The 18,580-nt window shown below is 37.9% G+C and overlaps 1 protein-coding gene across 3 annotated transcripts in view; it reads right to left on the bottom strand.

Moving 5' to 3' along the window:
- PRKN (parkin RBR E3 ubiquitin protein ligase) overlaps nt 1-18,580 on the bottom strand; it is a 1,407,348-nt gene that overhangs the window by 1,110,122 nt on the left and 278,646 nt on the right. The gene's annotated exons all lie outside the window — the stretch shown is intronic.

Here is an 18,580-nt window from a genome sequence, read left to right as displayed (position 1 = left end):
TGTGTGTGTGTGTGTGTGTGTGTGTGTGTGTGTGTGTGTGTGTGTGTTGGGAGGGGATGGTTGGGACCTGTGGAAAACACCCATTAGGAGGGCAGAGGGACCCAGTGGCTGATGGTGTGCACAGTTCCTGCACATTCATTAAGGAATCCAAGCACATTCAGGGCACACCTGCCTGTGCATCAGGGTAGCTGCATGGAGGGCTCCTGTCAACAGACCACTGCAGCCTTCAAAAGTCCCTTCTCAGGAGGAGGGGAGGGAGAAGCCAGCTAGAATCATCTGCGAGGGTGTGGGACACCAGGACAAGGACCTGCCCTGTACCGGAACTACCTGGTCCTCCCCAATCCCACCCCAGACCCTGGAGGTGTTGCAAACTGGGAAGCAGGCACAAGGGAACATGCAGGTAGACAGGGCAGAGAACCAGAAGCAAAGCCCGTTCCTTCCTTAGACTCCAGGCAGAAGCAGGTGCAAGTCAGGGGTGGGAGGGGTGGGGAGAGGCATGGGTAAGAAGCTTACCCAATTAACATCAACTTAAATTCAACGTTTGTATTATTGTCTTGGCTTGGATGTTCTAATTACATTCTTAAGACTATGTCTGTGACTTCAAGTGCCTGTAGGGAAGTTTGTTAAAGAGTGTATAAAATGCCAGGGGACCTGCCTGAGTTTCCATCCAGAAACAGGAAAAAATTACTCTTTCTCAACAAAGAGATAGTGAGAGATGAAAATAGTTTCATTTTCATTTTGCAAGATGTTCTCCAACTTTATTATGTGTGAAGAATAATAACAGCTAAAATCAACTGAGCTTAATAAGACTTTAAATGTATGTGCTCAGTCCTCACAAAAACCCTAAGAGGTGTATAAGTAAATAAATGTACAAGAATAAGACATTTACTATTCTCATTGCATGGATGAAGAAACTGAGGCACACTGAGGTTGACTGGCTTCCTTGGGCTGCATGGCCAGCAGGTGCAGGCTTACAAGTTGGAACCCAGAAAGTTGGTTCTGCAGCCCAGTCCTAGCTCTGGAACTCCACAGTGCTCGCAAGTCAAATATACGATGGAGGATCTATGGGAGGTGAGGTTATGGGTTTTTACATTTTTTAAAATGTTTTTTGGTATTTGAAATATTCTCATATAAATATCTATGACCCATAATGACAAAGAGAGAGAGAGAGAGACAGAGAGAAAGGGAGAGAACCATTTTTAGAAAGTTGCTGGACCAGGGAATATTTTGCACAATATGAAATAATTATTTATTACCCTCCCTCCTGAATTCAGAAAATTTTAGAAAATTACAGTGGAAAGCAGCAGTCCCAACCTTTTTGATACCAGGGACCAGTTTCATGAAAGTTAATTTCTCCACAGACTGGGGCAGGTGACGGTTTCAGGATGATTCAAGCACATTACATTTATTGTGCACTTTATTTCTGTTATTTGTACATTGTAATATATAATGAAATAATTATACAACTCACTATAATGTAGAATCAGTGGGAGCTGTGAGCTTGTTTTCCTGCAAATAGATGGTCCCATTTGGGGGTCACGGGCAATAAGGACAGATCATGAGGCCAGCCTGCCACGAAGCAGCCCCACAAAACCCAAGAACTCACATTCTAACACATAAACCTTGTGAAAATATAATCTTCAAAGGGAGAGAAGCAATACACCCAATCACCATCATGATTAGTTACCCAAGAACCTTAGACACAGAATTTTGTATAGATATCACAAAGTTACTATTTTACAAATGATTAAAAACGTAATGGAAGAACTTTGAAATCTAAAACAAGAGCAGGGTTCCATCACAAAAGTCAGTGACACTGGAAAAAGTATCAAATAGAATACCCGAAAATTAAATATCCATTCTTTGCATACCAGTGGGAATGCAAAATGGCCCAAAAATGGTACCACTAAGAATATACAACTAAGGACGAAAGAAAGGTGTAATCAAATTACCTGGAATGCAACACAAAGAGATAAAGTGATTAAAAAAAAAACTCAGAGAAGCAGCAAGAGGTACTGAAAAAGGCATAAAAAGGCCAACATATAATGAACTAGTGTTCCAGAATTAGAGGAAAATGCAGAAGGAAGAGAGCCAGTATTTGACGGCACTGGTGTACATTTTTCTAGAACCAATGAAAGATATGAATGTTCTCATCCAAGAATTGCAGTGAATACGGAAAGAAAGCCAAAGCTGGACCCATGTATGTGATAGTGGGTAACCTCAAAGATGAAAAACGATTACTAAAGCTGTAAGACAGAAACAGATTACCTCCAAAACTACTACAATTAGACTAACAGCATACTTATCAGTAGCAAAGATAAAAGTTATATGCTATGTCTTTAAAGGACTGCAAGAGAATAATCTCAATATAGTATTATCTTTCATATAATTCAGAAAATCAGACAAGTTATTCCTGAAGAACAACAAGCTGGGTGATGTGAACCGCCTTGTCAGGTATCACAGATTATCAGATTATAGTAATTACGACAATGTGGTATTGGCGCAGGGACAGACAGAGACAAACTACAGAGTAGAGGGTCCAAAATAGATCTAGGTGTACATAGAAACCTGATATATGCCAAAGGTGACCTTACATGACTATTCAATCATGGGAATAAGCAACGGGTGATCCCTATGAAAAAAATAAAATAAAACTGGATCTTGCTTGGACAACATACATACACAAAGATAAATTCCAATTGTTGAAGATCTGTATTTTAAAACTCAAACTATTTTTTCTGAGACAAGGTCTGGCTCTGTCATCCAGACTGGACTGCAGTGACACAATTTCGGCTCACTACAACCTCTGTCTCCTGGGCTCAAGCCATCCTCCCACCTCATCCTTCTAAGTAGCTGGGACTACAGGTGCATCAGCATGCCCGGCTAATTTTTGTATTTTTTGTATACACAGGGTTTTGCCATGTTGCCCATGCTGGTGTTGAACTCCTGAGCTCAAGGGATCTGCCCGCCTCGGCCTCCCAAAGTTCTGGGATTACAGGCGTGAGCCACAGTACCCAACCAAAAACCAAAACTTTAAAATGTATACAAAAATATTTTTCTAAAAAATATTGAAGACCACAACATAGGAAAACTTTCTTACATGAAACACGGAAAACACAAATCATAAACAAAGATGAAGTAAGTTTTCCATATTAAAGTGGGAAATCTTATATATCCAATAACAGTATCAAAGTTAAGGAGACAAACAAAGGCTGGCAGATTATTTGTAACCTACATTACCTCCAAAATACTAATATACATTGTACATTAAAATAATTCACATTTTAAAACCATAACAGGCCCATTCAAAAATTGGACCAAAGTATACTAAATGCTCAGAAGACAAAATGCAAATCACCAGTAAAAGTGAAAAGATGCTTAACTGGCTAGTAATTAGAGAAACGCAAGTTACATCTACAATGACACCAAAGTTTACACCAGTCAGACTCAAAATTTTAAAGTCTGAAAATAGGCCAGGATTGGTGACTCATGCCTGTAATCCCAGCACTTTGGGAGGCCGAGGCAGGCGGATCACCTGAGGTCAGGAGCTCAAAATCAGCCTGACTAACATGGGGAAACCCTGTCTCTACAAAAAAAAAAAAAAAAAAAAAAAAAAAAAAAAAAAAAAAAAAAAAAAGGCAAAAATTAGCTGGGCATGGTGTCGCATGCCTGTAATTCTAGCTACTCCGGAAGCTGAGGCAGGAGAATCGCTTGAACCTGGGAGACAGAGGTTGGGGTGAGCTGAGATCATGCCATTACACTGCAGTCTGGGTAACAAGAGCAAAACTCCATCTCAATTAAAAAAAAACAGTCTGAAAATATTAAACATTGGCAAGGATGTGAGTAATTGGGAGTTTAAATTGTTATGATCACCTAGCAGAGCAATTATTTAATATCTATTAATAGTAAAGTTTTTGATTCACAAATCCCACACCTAGGATTGGTCTAGAGAAATTCTTACACCTATGTACAAGGAGAGTTGTGTAAGAATGTTCAGTGCACTATTGTTGAAGCCAAAAAGTTAGAAACAACTGAAATTCCAATAGCATGAGAATAAATCCATTGTGATATCACACAGTGGAATGCTGCTCATTGGTGAACACAGATGACCTACTGCTATATCCAGTAACACGCATTAATCTCAAAATATGGTTGAACAAATATGTTCAGCTGCATAAGATAGTTCACAAGTATCATTAATTTAAAGTTTAAATGCATGAAAATTAGTAGTATTCCATATTACTTATAGGCTGGTAAATAAATATATTTTTTAAAGTATAAAAACACAGTTGATAATGTCAAATCCCAAATTTAAGATAACACTTACCTCTGTAGAGAAGGAAGAAAGGGAACAGAATCAGAGAGAAGTACATTCAGGGCTTCAATGTGAGTTGTAACTGTTTTCTTAGGCTGAATGGTGGGCCCAGTAGTATATGTCACATAATTCCCACATTCTTTTCCATCCCTAGTGTTTTACAATAACAATTACAAATACGTATCTCCCTACAAAGTTTATACATTGGTTTCTATATAATTCATTCATCTTTGACTTGTAATGGAAATTTGACTTGCACAGGAAATCAAGATTGTTAACGTCAGGCTTGCAAAAGAACAAGCATGCTAATCAAATTCAAAGTCACTAATGCAATTTCCATGTATTTCTATTACAGTCTCTATTTAGATTCTACGTCTAACCTCATCCTGACTGAGAATATATGTGTATATTCTCGAATAAGCTTTATCTGAACAATGTGTCTTACTATATATTATTTGGTAGCACTAGATATCAAATATTGAGTCTCAAATTTATATTTCTGTTCCATTCTACCATCAACAACAGATAAACAAACTTCCTACAGGAGATCTCCACCTAAAATTTATTTGAAACCTTAAACCTCTCAAATAAAGTTTATCTGAACTGCCCCCTCCCACAATAACATATTCCTCTTTTCTTCCACTTTCCCCTATGCCTGGTGGCATCAGTATCTAACATGTGTTCTATATCTCACACAGCCAAGTATCTATGTATCGTATTTCAGTTTTCTCTCTCCCTTGCATCCCACAATGAGTACATCAGCTAATCCTGTTGACACAACCTCTGAAGCATCACAAAACTCTGTGTTTCCCTCCATGACACCTTCTAGTAGCCTAGTAAAGCCCCATGTTCTCTCCCCCAACCCCAGGATCAGCCTCCCAATTAGCCTCCTTGCTTCCACCAACTTCCAGCCATGCTTAGCTTCCTTATGGCCTAGGTCCTTCTCAGCTGCTCCCTGTCTCTGGAATGGCTTTCTTCAGCTATTCCCAGGGCTGGTTCCTTTAGCTTTCAGCTCAAACCTCACCCTCCAAGAGAAGCTTTTCCTAAATTTCCAATATAAGGTAGTGTCACCAGTCCTCAGTCTATTTTACTTAATTCCAAGCACTTGTAAACTAACTGAAATATACCATTGGTATTGCTTTACTCACTTTAACCCTGAGGATTGTGTTTGGCTGCATGTACCAGAACACTGACTAAAGAAGTATAATCAAATTGAGGTTTCTTTTTCACACGTAACAAGAAGTCTAGGGAAAAGCTGTCTAGGGCTGGCCAGGGGCTCTGTGATGCCCTCAGCAGCACAAGTTTCTTCTGTCATTCTTCTCTGTCCTTTTAGCATGTGGCTTTTATCTTCATGGCACTCTGATTAAAAGCATTAATAATCTCCTTGCACATGGAATGTAGTCTCCACAAAGAAAAGGGACCTTGCCCATCTTACCCATCACCAGAAGAATGACAGGTCCTGAGTTAGCAGTTTGATCAATATTTGCCTAATTACTACAGACCAGGGAAAAGAGGAATTCAAGAGTCCTCAATCTAGGCATCACTGCTGCATCCTGGTAGCCCTGCACAGCGGCCATGCTTCCAGTTTCACTGGCCCTAGAGATTCCACCCGCGATTTCTCTTCTCACGAGGCCCTGGCCTTCCTGGGCTTCCTCATTCCCCCTGCTTTAGTCCAGGGATTCATCTCACGCTACAGTCTCCCAAGTAGCCCTCCCTCTGCCTCGTTTTTCCTGCCACCCTGTCACACCCACCACACAAACAGATCACAGTCACCTCTACAACTCTTGCGTTTTCTTACTGTCTGCACCCAAATAGAAACCTCCATAAAAGCAGGGATGCAGCAGTCCTGCTTACCACTGCTCTCCAGGCACAGGAACCAGGAGTGCCTGCTGTAGAGGAGACACTTGGGAAATATTTATTAAAAGAACCCAAGGCAGCATCTAAATTCCCGAGGCTGATGTGCGAAGCCCCTCTGCGTTTGACTCGGTTCGTCCTCTTCCTGGTGTCACCTTCCTCGTTCTTACTTTTGCCCTTGTTTAGTCACAGCAAATACCTGTCATTCTACAGTGTTTCCAGACCTGGGCATCTTTTCATGCTTTATAATATCTGCATAAAATATTCCTTCCTTTTAAAAACAGGAAACTTCTATTTATCTCTCAATTCTCAGCTTATGATTCTCCTCGGCTTACAGGCCTTACTGACTCTGCCAACGGGAGCAGATGGGACCTCCTGGATACAGCACTTTGATGATGATGATGATAAAATCGTACTGCCAGCAACTGACATTACGGGGTGTTGCAACGTAGCATTTATGTGTGGGTGACTCATTTAAGCCTTGTAGCGACCCCATTAGGTAGGTAACACCATTTTTCTCATTTTAGGAGAGGAACTGAGGTACAGAGACATTAACTAATGCACCAAAGTTCAAAATGCCATAAGCTCCATGCCAACGATGTGGTCCACCTCCTAACCCATGCACGGTGACTTGTGTACACATTTACACACTGTGATCTGTAAGGTTGGAAGGTTGTTGGGAGCCTTATTTGTGACACAAAATAGGTTTCCAATAAAAGAGTGTTGAGTGAATGGATTTTAAAATAATTGGTTGTGTAACTACAGAATGGGGAAACTGGCTTACATATATGTATCTTGTAAAAACAGAGTAGAGGTTTAAATGAACTGTATGGTTCTCTAAGCCATATCATTGGTCCTAAAAATAAAATATGGGCCACATTAATAGGTAGTTTATATCAAGGGACATGTAGTAGTTCCAGCATACATCAGGCCACTTTGAGAATCCAGTGCTCTCCTTTCTCTTTAGAAAAGACCAAATGTAGTTTGTCCAAAGAAGGTAAAACATACGGCTGCAAAATAGGAAGAGAAATAACTGAAGGGCCTGTGGATTATCTTCAAATATCTGAAGAAGTGTTATGAACGAGAATTTCTTCTGATTTAAAAGGCCGGAACAAATCAAAAGGTGGAAGAACAATGTGCTGAGACAAGAAGGCAAATTCCCGTGGCGTGCTGAGCCCACGCAGGCTGCCTCTTAAGAATGGCCGGGGAACACCTCTTCCCAACTCTACCTTCAGTGTTATTATGCCGGTCCTTAAAAAAGCACAAGGCTGGCAGGTTTTGCAAGGAAACTCTGAAGTGACAACTAGAGCATTGTGTTTACAGAGAGCCAGTGTGCCTGCTTACCACTGCATTTATCCCAACTAGCTGCTTTAAAAAAAACAGGCCTGGCTGCCTTGTGGAGAATGGATAGTAGCTGAGCCTTGGGGAGAGTGAGAGATTACTTCGTAAGCAATATATATATCATCAGTGCGTACAGAAACTTAATGAGGGGCCAGTGTGATAGGCAAACGGGTGTCACTCCTTTACATTTAGTTATTTTTAAATTTATTTTTCTAGGAAGCATCTATAAAAACACTATATGTAAAACTATAGGTAAAACACTCTTTATAGGTAAAACTCATTTATTTAAAGAAACAGACTGACATTTACAGTCTCTCATCAATCTCTTCTATGAAAAACAAAATAATAAAACGAAATTGCCAATCATTTTGAATAAAAGATGGTCCACTACATTCCTCCACAAGAGGCAAGAATTAAAAATACCAAGTCAAGCAGGAAACCCTAAAAGATTATAAACAAATGTTCTTATTCAAATTCATGATGCAAAATTTATAGGTATGTTTCGTAATCAGACCAAGACTTCAAAATAATTAGTGAATGCATTGCCACTTTCAAAAAATAATACCCCTTGATATTTAACTTCCAATAGTATGGTTTTAATAAACTGAAATGAATCATTAGAAGAATTTCCCCTTTATCATAACTGATTAAGTCTCTTTTAAAGCTTATATGCCCTCTTCAGGAAAATTTTTTAAAATTTCAAACTGTTTACATCAGTGAACAGGACCAAATAACCAATGTCTGATTGGTTAAATCTAATACATATTTCCCCCCTAAAACAATGCCATGGAGTTGAAGGCAAAGGATAGAAATGAATTCACCAGCTATATATAATATTATATGACACAAGCAATATTAAAGATTAACATATAAGAAACCAAACTTGGCCAAATGCGGGGGTTCATGCCTCTAATCCCAGCACTTTGGGAGGCCGAGGTAGGCAGACTATAAGGTCAGGAGATCAAGACCAATGAGGCTAACATGGTGAAACCCCGTCTTTACTAAAAATACAAAAATTAGCTGGGTGTGGTGGCATGCACCTGTCATCCCAGCTACTTGGGAGGCTGAGGCAGGAGAATCTCTTGTACCAAGAGGCAGAGATTGCAATGAGCTGAGATTGCACCACTGCACTCCAGCCTGGTGACAGAGCGAGAGTCCATCTTATAAAAGAAAGAAAGAAGGAAAGAAAGAAAGAAGCCAACCTTGTCCTTTTAAAGCCATCAAAACAAACACAAACACAAAAAGATTAGTATCTATTTAATCTGCAAGGCTAAAGCCACATAACTAAATTGACTACAAAATGACATCTTATGTAAATTCAAAACCTTCATTCTGCCTATAAATTACAGCTGCAAAAGTATAATTATTTAAGTGGGTCTTAGAATGTATTTTCAGAGTGCTTCCTGATCCTCTTGCCCTCTATTCCACATTCAAGCGACTCACAAACTCTTAGGAGAAATCTCAAATTACTTCATGCCCTTTGTTAAACAGATTTTGAACAGTAAGTGCTCTTGCAAAATTGCTCCCCCAAATAAAATTTCATATACAGATATATTCAGCACATTAAAAAAGTAAACTCCATTAGAATAGGATATGTTACTTTCTTAAGATAACTGTTTATTATAAGACTTAAGTCAAAGGAGTTCCCACAAATATATGCTAGTCTCAGGTTAGTTTAAGTGTGGAACAGGCAAATCTGTCCCCTTTTGGAATGTTTTAAAATGGAATAAATTGTGGGATGACTTTACTACACATCACAAATAAAAGGTTTATCTTTTCTTTTGTGAGTCATTCATTAAATTAAACTAATAACAGTTTGAAATTTGCTTATGTGTCAGTCCTTTGCAGGTAAAATTTCATATAATACTCAAAACAACCATATAAAAATATAGGCATTATTAGTATCTACACTTTATAGATCAGAAAAATAAAGACTGGAGAACTTAAATGACTTTTCCTTCCCAGAAAGTCTGACTTTTGAGTGATTCATATCTCCTGTACTTCATTATAACAATGTATTTGAAAGTCTAGTCGAATTCTAAGTGATTTCAACTAGCATATGACATTCTTGAAGTTTTGACTTCTCATTTATATATAGCAATAAGCACATGCGTAGGATGGCCTCATAAAACTCCTTTGGAATGAAAAAACATAAAAGGTTTTAGGCTCCTACAAGAACAGCGTTGATCTCAATGTTCCTCAAAATGAGAAGAATTGACTCCAAGGTACAAAGCAGGTTAATGGAAGAAGCAGATGTTAACTACTTTAGCAAGTTCCGAAGTTCTTAGTGTCCAAGGTTTAAATACCACTAGAACTATCTTAAACAAATGTTTGTGTTTATTTCCTCTCTTTTCTGAACAATGTTTTTGATGAATTATGCATAGATGGAATGCCAACACACAGATCCAATTCCCTTTGAAATATGTAAAGCTATAAAAATGAGCAGAAAATATCCTTGCCAAACCTGTACTGAGTTTTCAAAAACCCAAATATTTGAAAATGAGTTTGTGATGTACTTAAAACACAAACATCAGTCGGTTCTCACATTCCTCATTTTTCCCTCTAATGTCAGAATATTCTATTAATTTAAAAGGCAGAGCTCTTTGCCGTAATTAGTCTACATATTAAATCTTATCTGAGTGACACCTCTGAATGCAAAGTGACCAGAATAATAATAAGACAGGAAACATTTCACGCAAAATAAAATTCAATGACAAAACAAAATCTTCAATGCAATGCAGTTTACACAAGTATACCCACAAAAATGATAACTTTTCTCAAGAAATGCATTCCCCAAATGGATGTGTGCTTGTCTGTGAGAAGACACATATGAACAAAAGGCTAAAACATTTTGTTTAAATCAAAAACAATTGATACTAGAGCACTATACTGACACCAACTTTATAAATCATGGACATGAACAATAGTTCAATAAACACTTGATGTTTGCCTCCATTCAAATGAGTCATCCTCTGACTTAGCACATGGCCAAAAAAAGATCTTTCAGCACATCCTTCTGTGCCTTAGAAAAGCTACTACGGCAATCTTCACTTATCTAATATTAATTTCAGTTAATTTAACTTGTGCTGCTCAATTGTTTAAGAATTTTTTATTTTTATCAAAATTAAACCTAATATTTGGGAAAAAAAAAAAAGTTAACACAACATATTAGACTAGAAAGAGTAAAACTCTCCCATTCCCATTTAATTTTGTTTTCTGTGTCTTACGGGATTCACTAAAGTTACACTTGAACATAAACTATTATAACATAAATTACCATATCCCACACATTTAACTTTATCTGTCATTTAACCTATTATGGAAAATAAAAGCTGGACTAAATACTTAATAATGTTAACATATTAATTAAAGCTTTGACTCAAGCCCACATATAAATAGAAAATGAAGGAGCATACATACTCCCGTACGTATTCATCACAAGTGATTTTGGTGTGTAAGCTTCAAAGAGGTTTCCCATATACAATCTTATTTTTCCCTGACAGCAATCTTGAGCTTGTCAGAACGACTTGGCAAAAACGGAAAAAAGTAAAGATGGAATTTCAGTAAACCATCTTTTGGTTCAGAGCTTTAGGGTATATAGACACAACCTCTCATTTCTTAAATTTTTCCCCTAAAGGATGGTGACTGTATCAAGCAAATCTCAGATAACATCAGGTCAATTGGATGATGGAATCTTAGTCTACTAATAAAGACAACAGAATATTTGAAACTAGGACTTCAGTTAACAGTACCACAATTTCACAGTGTGTAATCTCTTCTCTGTCATTGACCAGGTTTCCTGTACCCTAATAAGGTGTATCCTATGTTAAGAATTTGGGGATTGGATTGCTGCAGAGTCTCACCCTCTCACACATTGCTTGCCTTGGAATATGAGCCTAATCACAATGGAAACATCTGTGAGAGGTGAACGTCTTAAATGAATCCACAGACTATACATCTTCCGCTGCTTATAAGCTAAAAGAATCTCAGCTTTTCTTTCTTCAAGTCTATGCTTATCTATGGCAATCCTCAGAGTTGTTCTGTAAGTCCACAGGGACACAACAATGTCAAGACTTCCTTTCAAAAGAAAAATAACATTTCTGAGAGTTCTGAATTATACAAAGAGGTAAGGAATTCAGAGACACTTTCCGACTGACACATAGAAGCAACCAGACACAAATAGATAAAATAAGAGTCTTCCCGAAGTGAGCATTTGCTCCGTAGAGATGATCATCGTTTGATTCTGGGTTCTGACACTTAGCAGCACTTACTAGTTCATGTAATAATGTACCAGTTCTTTGGAGGCACTCAAGAGGATATGTACATTTGCCTAAATAAAGGGAGTCAGCAGTAAGTTCCATTTGCAAGGCCACCCTTCAGAGGGAAGATACTGGTATCAGTCCTGCAGTGACTGAGGATCTCATTTACATGACCAATCTCTTACACAGAAAGAATCACTGTACGGCTGTGCTCTGGGCAGAATGGTATTTAGCCTGGCCTCCTTTTATCTTTTAATCAGTTAAAATAGGAATTATATTGGTCATTTGCAGAACTCATTTATATACAAACAAGAAATCATGATGAAAATGCAATCAATGCTCTAAATTGATACTAGCCTCTTTCTGTTTTATAGTCAATAGAGAAAGCAATCTCTACTAAAAATACAAAAATTAGCTGGGTGTGGTGGTACACGCCTGAAATCCCAGCTACTTGGGAGGCTGAGGTGGGAGAATCACTTGAACCTGGGAGTCGTAGGTTGCAGTGAGCCTAGATCATGCCACTGCACTCCAGCCTGAGTGACAGAGCAAGACTTTATCTCAAAAAAAAAAAAAAAAAGAAAGAAAGAAAGAAAGAAAAAGAATTATGAATAAATTTAGTTCACGAATGAAGACATTGCATCCCTAAATTCTATTACATAAATGTTACTAATGTTTTCTCTAACTTTATAACCACAATAGCTCATTGATTTCCTAAAATTATAGTGCATAACTAACAAATTGATTTAAAAAATATGTACAACTGTAGTATACAATTGTCAACATCTATTTACTTTTGCTTAGTTGAAATATTTGGTACAGCCTTTGTAAATAAATACTAATCATGTCTATTCAGACCTATAATGTGCTAAAGATTTTGTTTAAGAATTCAAGAAAGAGGCATAAATATCTCTATAAGCTTTACTCACCCTATACTCTTCACAGGAATAAATCCTTAAATGTGTCTGCTAATCAATTTAATTATTTTTCTCATTTCTTACATTAAATATCACTCATCGAATACATACTCTCCCTTTAAAATAGATACAAATAGCAAAATTGTTTATTCTCTAAGAAAGTGATAGTTTCAATTCCTCTGTGAAAGTGGACAGATATTCCGGGTTTTCTTAAACTAAACTTTATATTAAAATGCTTACAAATTCTAATGCAATTGTAAGAGATAACACAGAAAGGTGCTAGGTACCTTTTTCCCAGTTTCCCACAATGGTGACATCTTGACAAGCCAGATGTTATAATTGTGCCATAAGCATTGCTACAGTCAGCACAGAGGACAGCTGTCACCGAAGGGTCCCTTCTGTTACCCTTTCACAGCCATTCATCCTGAGAAGCATGAATCTGTTCTCTACTTCTATCATTTCATCATTTTGAGAATGTTCTATAAATGAAATTATTCAGTGTATGATCTTTGGAGATGGGCTTTCCTCACACAGCACATTTCCCATGAAATCCATCCAAGATATTGTGTATATTAACAGTCTGCTCCTTTTTAACTGCTGAGTAATATTCTATGGTATGGAGGTACCAGTTTGTTTAACCATTTACCCATTAAAAGACATCAAAGTTGTTTCCATGTTTTGCTAATGTGAATAAAACTGCTATAAACATTCATTTACAGATTTTTTTTTGTGGGTACCTATGTCTTCATTTCTCTAGGACAAATAACTAAGAGTATAACTCTGTCATCTGGTAAATGCATATGTCATTTTGAAAGAAACTGCTATATTCTTTTCCAGAGTGGTGCTACCATTTTATATTCCCACTAGCAATTTGTAGGTAATCCAATCTCTCCACAGCCTCACCAGCATTGGTGTTGTCTTTATTTAGTATTGTAGCCATTTACATACTTTACCACTTGCTCTAGATATTATTTTATACATTGATAACTTGTCATACTCTACTGCAGTTGCTATTTTATAGGTTAAGTTTAGAAATCTTACCTTCCCTTGCATCTGTGTTTATATTTGACTGAAATATTTCCTCTACATGTAGAACTACATTAAACAATGTTATAACTTTTGCAAACCTCAAACATAATTTAGAAAACTCAAGAGGAGAAAAAAGTGCATGTGTTTATCCATATTTTTGCTTACTATGTTTTCCCTTCTTTCTTCATATTCCAAAAATCCCTCTTTTGTTGTTTCATTTGTTTAGAAAATTTCCTTAGCCATTCTTTTAGGGTAGGTCTGCTGATGACAAATGTACTTAGTTTTTCCCTATCTAAAAAATGTATTGATTTCTTCTTTATTCCTGAATGACATTTTCACTGGGTATAATATTATCGGTTGGCAGTTCTTTTCTTTCAGCATTTGAAAAACATTGTGCCATTTCCTTCTAGCCTTCACAGTGTCTGATGAGAAATCCACTGTAATTAAACAATTTTACCCCTATAGAGAAGGTGTGATATTTCTCTGGCTTCTTCCAAGATTAAAATTTATCTTTACTTTTAAGAAGTTTAATTATGATGTGTGTTGGTGTGGGTTTCTTTGAGTTTTTCCTGTTTTAGTTTCACTTAGCTTTATGAATCCATCCATAACTTCAGGTGTCCTGCAAACTTCGGAAATTTCCAACTATCATTTCATTTCTTTGAACATTCACCCACCATTATCTTCTCCTTCTAGGACTCCCCTGACACAAACTTTAAAAGCTCTGTCAGAGGTCCACAGGTCTCTAAGTCTCTATTCCCTTTTTCTTTTTCCAGCTAGGTTTTCTTTGTCATTTGGACTGTGTCATTTCTATGTTCCATCTTCCAGTTTACTGACTCTTTTCTCTGTCCCTTCCATCCTTCTGTCAAACCCATCAGTGAGTGTTTTATTTCAGAAATGTCAAACAAAAGGCCCTCCACTCAGCCTTTACTAGCGTTAGTGGGGACAAGGATAGGGCTGCAGTTTTTCGGCTGCATTTGGCTGGAGTTGACTGGCTATTGTCTAAATATTTTCTGTATTGCCAGGCCCTTTCCGAGTTCTTTGGATAAAAACAGGCCATTGTGAGGGATTTCTTCCTTCCTTCCTTTCTTTCATCCTTTTCCCTTCCCTTTCCTCTTCCTCTCCCCTCCCTATTCTCTCTCTCTCTTTCTCTCTCTCTTATTCTCTCTCTGCCTCTCCCTCCCTCTCCGCTTCTTTTCTCTTCTTTTTGTCTATACACATTGACATTTCCAGGTTATCAGTTTCTTCAGTTCCACATCTACAGTGATGTGACAAAAAGAAAACTCAAGAAATTCACCTCTGTATCCTTCCTTGGGTTCTAAAATCCCTAGTCTGTCCACATTCTTCTCACCACTTTCAGAATCTTCATAAGCTTGTACAGCTGACCCTTGAATAACATAGGTTTAAACTGCGTGGGTCCATTCATATGGAGATTTTCTTCTGTCTCTGTCACCCCTGAGAGAGCAAGACTAACTTCCCCTCTTCCTTTTCCTCTTTAGCCAATCAATATGAAGACAACGATGATGAAAATCTTTATGATTCACTTCTACTTAATGTATAGTAAATATGCTTTCTCCTTTTTGTAATGTTCTTGTGTTTTCTCTAGCTTACTTTTTATTATAACCATACAGTACATATCACATATAAAAATTATGTGTTAATTACCTGTTTATGGTATCAGTAAGGCTTCCCATCAATAGTAGGTGATTGGTAAAGTTTGGAGGAAGATAAAAGCATACATGAATTTTGACTACATAGTGGTTGGCACCCCTAACTCCATGATGCCACGAGTCAACTGTACAATATGCAGTGTCTAGGCTTTTGGTGTGGTTTCTGGGAGGAAGAGGGAGAAGTATGTCTACTCCAGCTTCCCACAAGCAGAATCTATACCAGATCATTCATTTTTCAAGGTCTGTATTTTTTCCATTTTCCTTTAATTCTTTAAAGTTCTTAAAGTCTTGCCAATAACAAAACTGAACAGATTAGTGTGTAATGAAAACAACTATACTCTAACAGTGCTTCTCTAAGTGGCCTGTGGATATGCTCTCCCAGAACTGAGAATTATATGAAAAATTTTTATATATGACTTCAATTCGATTACAATCTTACAAATATCCTTTGCCAGTTAAATAGACAAACTCACTTTTTTAAAGTATGAAATTTCATAAGACTATGGTCTCAAGCTATATTTTCCCCAAAGTACCTGTGGTGAGGCACTAAAAATAATTTCCTCCTCAAAGAAGGTGAAACTAAGTGTGAGAATCACTGCTCAGTATGTGGGGTGACCATTGCCTCAGTTTTCCTAGGACACTCCCAACATACACCTATGGTCCTGGAATAATTATTGATGGAGTCTTGTTTTATATGCACAATATCTCATTTTGCATGATAAACTAATATATATGTTCATATCACCTATGATAATGAATAAAAGAAAATGAGAAACAGGAGGAAACCCCCAGCAATCATAGACACCACTCCTGCCATCTCATTTTCTCTTCAGGACACCAAGGTGTATATTTAGCATTCATTAGTGAAAGCATTAAATAGCTCATATGCAAAGTCCATCTTCTTTTTCTCAGCAGCAACTTATTATTGTATATTTTGTGCTTATACTGTGAAATATAGCACCTGTAATGATAATGGGTAACTAAATGGTATTGACTAAATAGTTGTAAGCCTATACAAGATTATACAAGAATATCAAAGGATGCTAAAATTCTGCCAATTGTACACTTAAATAAAACATAGCCATCAACTTGCAATTACATGTGTAACTTCCTAGTCTTTACAGTGAAACTCTTATGGGAACACAGTTTGCCAACTTCTCAACACCTAAATCATTTAACTGTGATTTACCAGAAGTTCCATAAATATCAAAATTTCTTTTTCAGTGTCCTCAGACCCAAGTTCTCAACAGCCAGCTAGACATCTCCACACACACATATTCAGCTGGCTTCAACTCCCGTTATGATGAAATAACACAGCATCCTTCACCAAACTAGGTCTTCAGACTTCCCATTTTCTTCTACAGCATCCCACTGTTCTCCAGTTCCCCACCAGTGAAACTTCAATGCCAAGTTAGTCAATGTCTTGTGGAATATAGCCCATACTTTATTTTTTGTCCAGTCTGCAACACCTGCTTTAGGTTCTCGAAGAACAAGAATTCATCCTTTTCATTGAGCATTCCCTGTGCACATTTCCATTCCTCCATCTGTGGAATCCTACCTCAATTCTATTCATCAATGAAGTTCTGCCTGGTAACTTCCAACCATATGTGTTTTCTCCACCTTTAAAACTTCATAATATTTTCAGGTGCAATATGGAAGTTTTGTTTTACATTCTTATATTATGGCTATTAGGTTGAACCACATGCAATTGTTGAACCTATAAAAATGGCAATTCCATATGGTTCAATCTAATATTTCTTTTGATTTTGGGGCTCATAAATAAAGACCAGTCTCCATGAAGACAGGGGCTGAGTTTTGTCTCTCTTTTGGATCCCCTGAGAAGCCTAGAACATTGGAAATGCTTAAGAAGTGTTTGTCAATATAAAGACTCTTAAATCAATACATATCTTATGCACATATGTTTGTAAAGTCAATCCTTTGAGGCAATTAGTCTAACTACATAGGAAATGACTAATTGTTTTACGAATCAGCACTCATGATAGTGTTAGAACCTGAAAGTTCTAGCAATATAAAATGTTTTGATTCAAGGAGCTGTTTTAAAAGTATTTACTTGTGAAGGAAACATCCTTGGATTTAGAGGTTGACAGATATAGTGAAAAGCATCTTAGTTGACTAAAATAGAAAAAAAAATCAAAACACTTTTTAGCACATGCACTTCCCTTATAAATCCAAATTGCCTGAAAGCAAAGCCCAGCAGTTTGTGCACAAGGAGTGTGGGCCTTAACACCATCAGCAGGAGATGCAATGGAGAATGACAGGAACAATTTGCATGTCTATGGCTTCTTTGTATACCCCAATCCTGAGAGCATTTAACAAAGCCATAAATATCATTATCCAGAAGAGACAGGGATAGGACGCAGACCGAAGGACGGGCTTTGCGTGCCCAGCCCGCCAGGTCCCCACATAGCTGTAAACCTGAGTGCAATTAATTGATGCTGGTTAAGAAAAGGGGAACATATGTCTGCTGGGTCCTTAACAGTCATAGGAACCATTCACAGAAAGTGTTTAGTCTTTCTCACATTCACAAAGAACACGTCAACACATGGTGAGTTGTATTTGTGAGTTTCCCCAACAAATGACTGGTCTTCAGTTCTAGGTGATGGTGGTATTATCAATCACCTCACCAGTTCCCCCTAATTCCTACAAAAGTCACCAATCCGAATGAAAAGTGTGTAGGGCTTTTATGGGGCCAGGAGCAGTGGGCTGCCGGAAGCTCTGCTGGGGCCAGTGAGAAGAGAGCATCATTCACTCTATTACTTTGCAGGGACCTATTTCCAGGGTCAGTTTTACTGAACCTTGGAGAAATTCAACGCAAAGGTGTACTTTTGTTGTGCTCCAGGCTGCCTTCCCCACGTTGAGATTCTCGTCCTGGCCAAGGAGTGCTCAAAGCTAGTTGCCTGTGGGGCCCTGAGCCCACACCTCCTCTAGTGAGCGGAGGAGCAGCCCTCACTATCCTCCAGGGGTCACAATTGGGTTACGAATTCCTCACGGCGCAGGGACTGAGCAGCCTGACTGGGCACCATTTATTCGAACTCTTCTTCATTAAGATTCAAATGGAATAAGTAAGGCAGAAATTGAACAGACACAGAAATTGTGCCTTGCTGCTCCTGTAGTCAGTAAACATTTATTCACTAAGCCTAGCTCGGGTGTTCTCTCTCTCTCTCTCTCTTTCACAGTTGT

The sequence above is a fragment of the Sapajus apella genome, unplaced genomic scaffold, assembly GCF_009761245.1.
Source record: "Sapajus apella isolate SASKATOON/1434 unplaced genomic scaffold, GSC_monkey_1.0 scaffold82, whole genome shotgun sequence".
Lineage (NCBI taxonomy): Eukaryota > Metazoa > Chordata > Mammalia > Primates > Cebidae > Sapajus > Sapajus apella.
The sequence above is the reverse complement of the archived record's forward strand: the minus strand, read 5'-3'. Positions and strand labels throughout refer to the sequence as shown.